Consider the following 6000-nt stretch of genomic DNA (forward strand, 5'->3'; position numbering starts at 1 on the left):
AGCTGGATTCTTAACTGCTTAACATACCTTGAAAGATGAAGTGGTGGAAAACTAATATTAAAAAAAAAAAAAAAAAAAAAAAAGGAAGAAGTTGATGTGCGTACTTGTAGAATCTTTGTTCATGTACACCCCCTTATGCTACACTTATAAACCTGCATCATTTCACAGAACTTGTCCAACAGTGCAGGCTGGAATCATGTTTTTATTCTCACTCATATTCTCACTCAAAGTCCTAAGAAATAAAGATAAAAAATTCGAGGTTGAATCAATCCTGGAGCAAAGCTGTCAATTTTGTACAAAAACTTTCTGATGTTCTGTTGTATCCAAGTGACTACAATGGGAGGAATGCGATAATTCAATACTTTTTAACCTCTTCAGTGCCCCATGCTGGGAATTTCCGCAAGTTTTAATGTGCTTGAAAGTGACCCATGATGAATAAATCTGTCCTCACCAAAGCATGATTTTCCCCACCTCTATTTTTTGATTATGGGTTTTCCCAATACACTATAGTGGGAAACCTTGATATGTCTTCTTATAATATTCATGAGGGGCAAAACCTAATCAGACTCTGAATGGTCATTCCATGAAGCTATCTGGAGTACCCCTCATAGAAATTCAGACTCCACTTTCAAAATGCCTGACAACTATCACAACCTTGCCAAAGTGGTGTGAAACAGCTGCTGGTTAAAATAAATAGATAAATAAATAAAATCAAAAAGTCACCCAAGATGTTGCAGAAGCTACACAAATCACTTTCGATGATATGTTTAGTGGCTCATTTGACAAGGAAGTGATGGTGATGATTTTCAGAGAGGGGGTAGGGAGGGGTAGTTGTGGAGCTTGATGCAAGTGAAAGCAGTGCAGAGGCGAGTTTAGCTCTACTGCTAATCCAAAGTTGAATGAGACAAACTGTGCACTTACTTATGAGGGCGTGAGGGGCAAGGGGGAACAATTTTGTGCAACACGACACATGAAACACTTGACCAGTAGCGTGGTTTCAGCCAAGCATGCATGCTGATGCACCGAACAAGGGAATCATGCAGGCCAGCAAGGAACAGTACTCACACCACTACACTGTGGACACTCCTCCTATCTGTTGTAAATGACAAGTCTTTTAGTTCTTCAATTTTAAAACTTTTGTTGGACTCAAACACCCAGCCATTACCAATCAGTGATCCTTACAGCTTGCCAATGTAATTCCATCCTGCCAACTCACTCTCTCAGCCCATCAAGTTGATCAGGTCTATCATCATCAATGCAAAACCTCAGAATGGGAATAAACTACTTTCAGACTTCTCTATGACACATGCAAGGAAATGGTACTGGACAGTGGTCAGAATGGAATGGAAGATGTTTTTTCTCTTCAACTGCATCTTCTTTCTTGCTAAAAAATAACAAATAAATAAACCAAAAATAAAATAAAAATAAATAATAATAATAAAATAAAAATTCAAGACATTATTATTAGGATATGCTTTTTTTAAATTCAAATTTCAAAGGTTATATTTTCATCTTCGTTGCTTTGTAAGATTTTTTTTATATAACATGGAAGAATGTCAAGTTATAACATGTACGTCACCTACATTTTATATCCCCACCCCCCTTCCCCAACCCCCTCCAACTCCAAAAAAGAGGTAATCAAATAGAGGAAATGCTCACACATAATCAATGACACAGCCAGGTGGTATGGGTCAAAGAAAGCCTTGCATAGGGGGGTTATGCATGCCAGAAACAGCAGCAAGTAACATGTGTACATCCCTGTTTGAGCAAGTTGTTGACGCATCACAGACACGTGTGGCAAGCGCTGTCACGCTCAAGGCAAAGGTTTTTGTAACGACAACTCTCTTCCCTGGCCACCACCATGAACCTCACCATCTTTCAAGTCCACATGGCCTCCAGTACACATCATAATCCCTTTCAATGCAACGAGAATGAACGAAAAGCCCCCTTGACTTCCCCCCTCGAGTACGAAAGAATCTACTGGTTCATATAAAGTTGTTGCATGACAGACTGAAGTAACAGGGTTCATTCAGGTTTAAAAAATAAAAACAAAAAAACCCCAAACCAACCTATCTAAAATCAATTTAAAAAATAAAATAGAATAAATAAAAAAAATAAAAAAAACTTTTAATTTGAACCCCAACGAAAAAAAAGTTAAAAAATTGTTTAACTACCAAGTCAGAAATCCAGACCAAAGGCTTAGTATTCTGTGTGCAGGCTTCTGCCATAAACTTGAATCATCGTCAGCTACAAAGATGAGAACTTTCTTTACAAATTACCCATACTACAGACTAAGAAAAACCTCCTTTTTTTCAGTCAAAAAGGCCCAAATAAGACATTTTCAAACTTGTGTGTGTGTTTTGGTTTGTTTTGATTTTTAAACTTTGTACTGCTGACATACAGCTTACACAGAGGTAATGCTGTGTTGACATACGTTGCACTTCCACATACCATTCTTTCTGTTATGCCCAGTACAGCACAAAAATAATCAGCTTGGCAAGAGCATGAGGAAGAATTACTCCCTTTATCGGTCTTGGCATGGGGTAATAAACATGTGTGTGTGAGAGAGAGAGAGAGAGGGAATGAAAAGGGCCAGCATACTTCGACCTGTTCTGTCTCTGCCTTTCTGTGTGTATGTGTGTTGTTGAAGTATTTTGTGGGAATGTTTTATAATATAAAATTGTGTGTGTGTGTGTGTGTGTGTGTGTGTGTGTGTGTGTGTGCATGTGCATGTGTGTGTGTGGAGAGAGCAAGAGAGAGAGACAGAGATTTTATCAGTAGTTGAGGAATGACCAGATCACAAGCATGAATTTTACGTTTTTCTGAACTTAACATGCCATCGATCACAGCAAAATATGACAGCAGTGAAAGTGTTGAAGGACTTAGAAAAGGGATGTCATTAATTTATTTTTTTCAAAATCTGCATGAACTTTTGTATTTTGCCAATCAAAAATCCATTGACAACAGGGTACTACTTACAGTCTTGAAATTTTGTGTGCCTTAACTCCTACCTTTACATCAAGTGACAGTAACTTTACAGAAAGGAAGCAGTATAATGCTCAGGTGTTTCCCTGCTGGGATGGTGAGAGGAAAGTAGAGGGGAAGGGGAGGAACGCAAAGTGATGATCAGGAGAGAGAGACCCCCCCCCCCCCACTGCCCCCAAAAATGCCACCACCCCATGCCAGACATGTTCACTAGAAGGCTGTGAAGAGAAGGATGTAAAGTGTGACAGGTAGCACATGCAAAATATCCACACAAAACCATCCCAACTGCTTCATTAATCTGTGTAATACACATTCCAGTCATCACGCTCAGGTTAATCTAATTTCAGTGATTAGGTCATCGCAACCAACTTCCATCCCCTTCATACCACCTTTGACCATTGACCATAATCTAAGAAAAGCTTAGCACAAGGTTCTCAAAAATCCACCTCAATTTGTGATTTCACTGATTTACTGATCCGCCCCCCCCCCCCCCCACCCCACACCACCTCTCCCCCCCTTTTTTTTTTTTAAAAAAGGAAAAAACTATTTAAAAGAACAACAAAAACATTTTTTTGAGTATTTGGACTGATCCTGCGTTTAAATAATTTCATAATTAAATAATCAACTTTATTATACCTGATTTCTTGATCAAGAAATTAACAAATAATTAAGCATACAAAGACTACAAAGGTGTCATTTCCATTTTTTCCTTGTCTTCTTTTTTCTTTTCTTTTCTTTTTCTCTATTTTGATTATTTTCCTACAAAAATGTAGTGTTAATCACGAAGCAAAGTTGTAAATAGAGATTCACCAAACTGCATGCAACATGATTTTAAATCCACCACAGCAAAGTGGAGCCAGTGCATCATTAATACCATTATTCAAACATACTACCAGAAATCAATTCAAACACAAAAAAGTATTATGGGAACAAATGTATTCTAATATCAGCAAAAAGCTCTTGCCTAAAAATCTCTCTACCCCTTTTACGATGAAATCATGGCTTGTGCACGCACAGTTTGTGTTCGAGGTTTGACAAATTCATATTTGTAGTAAAGGTTATAAAAGAAAAAAAACAAAACAAACAAAAACAAATACACAAATAATTGAAAGTATTCTTCATGGTTCTGTGACAACAGGAGAAACTGATACATGTACCAACCAAATTATGCACACAACAGTGACAGCATTCATACATGATCATGTTGAAGTCACCCACCCAACAGACAGCCCATTACTGGCACTAGAAATGCTTGACAACACATACATCCTATCAACTAATATTATAATCATCATTTTCCGTCATAAACCGTCCCTTTTTAAGCACTAATACTGACTACAAATTTCTAGATCCCTCTGTATAACTGAGCTGACAGGTGATGAAGTTTTGTTCATTAGGATCTCAAAAATAACATGATCAAGTCAAGAGACAATCAACCAAACAAACCAAGTAAGATCCGATTTGAAACCATTCATATCAATGAAAATGAGAGGAAAGTGAGGCAAAGACAAGAGAGAAAGAATGAACAAGCAGAGAGAGAGAGAGAGAGAGAGAGAGAGAGAGAGAGAAATATCAAACAAATGCATACTACTATTTCTGGTCAGACAAATGTTTACAACTTCATGTTACCTTCATGTTGTGTGTCTCTGCCCCACCAACAGTAACATAAATACTTAATTTACCGTTCAGTTCGGCAACAAAAAATGGGTTATACATAAATTCTAAAAATGCAAAAAATACCTAAAAAAAAAAAAATTAAAAAAAAGAAAAGAAAAAGAGAGACATTATTTACAGCAACAACAACAAAAAAAAAAGACATACGACCTTTTCACAATTGTTCACAATCATTCTTCAATGAAAACAATTTGAAAAAGAAAAAAAAAAACAACTTGAGCTACATGTTAATCTGCTCAGCACTAACCAAATACAACATGTCATCATTGTTCAAATTTCACTACAATCCATTTTTATGCAACGAGCACAAGATGAAAAGAGGGACAGAATTCTTCTTCTAAGTCTAACAAAGATCCAGAACTGGTGGTGGGAAGAAGAACACACAGACACACTGTCAGATCCAATAAATAGTCCAATACGCTCTGCTCAACAAGGGCACGTAGTATCACTGTCTCAACCCAAATGAACAACACTCAACAGTCCCAGATGAAGCATTACATCATCATTGAAGTAATAATAGCTGCCGGCACGCCACAATGGCTACATCCCTGAGGCTATTCCAGTCCGGCGATTTTAAATTAAGTGCACACATATATGTGCACACACACACACTCACATTCACATAGATGCATGTTCACATTCATGCACTCCAAATCCAGCCACAATGGTGCACAACAGAATACACACACGCCAGCTGTCATAAAAAGAAATGCATCACTATGACAGTCAGATCACTGCAGCGACCCAGCAGAAACAATGGATAGATATTGCACAAGTCAAGGTACCACCTGCAGCCCACAGTTTGCCTGGGAGGTACCAGGAGTACTGCACCGACAAGTGCCAGCCAACAGCAATGTACACAAGGTCCCACTGACCTCACAATACCTTTCACATGCTGACGGGCTCATCTCAAATTTATATATATATATATATATATTATAAAAAAAAAAAAAAAGTCAACGGCAATGCCCTATTCACAACAGGCCTTGCAGCCCTTCCCTGTACATATAACACTGACCCACACTCTTTTATTTTGATCAAACTGGGTTATCTAGAAGTGAGCCAGTTCAACTTTAATACGCTGCAGCATGTCTCACAGCATGTTTTGATTAAAACAGTATGTTTCCAAGATTCACCATCATGATCAAACTGAAATATATCTCCATATCCTGGTTAGAATAATTACATTACAATGAAAACAATCTCTCTGAACAACTCCCTATCTTTTTTTTCTGATTGAAATAATATGATTCAGTCTTCCTCTTATCTTTTCTGGTAAAAGCAATTTTTTTTTTTTTTTTTTTTTTTTTTTTTTTTATAGTTAAAAACAAGTTTCCATTC

Source organism: Babylonia areolata, chromosome 20 (assembly GCF_041734735.1).
Source record: "Babylonia areolata isolate BAREFJ2019XMU chromosome 20, ASM4173473v1, whole genome shotgun sequence".
Taxonomy (NCBI): domain Eukaryota; kingdom Metazoa; phylum Mollusca; class Gastropoda; order Neogastropoda; family Buccinidae; genus Babylonia; species Babylonia areolata.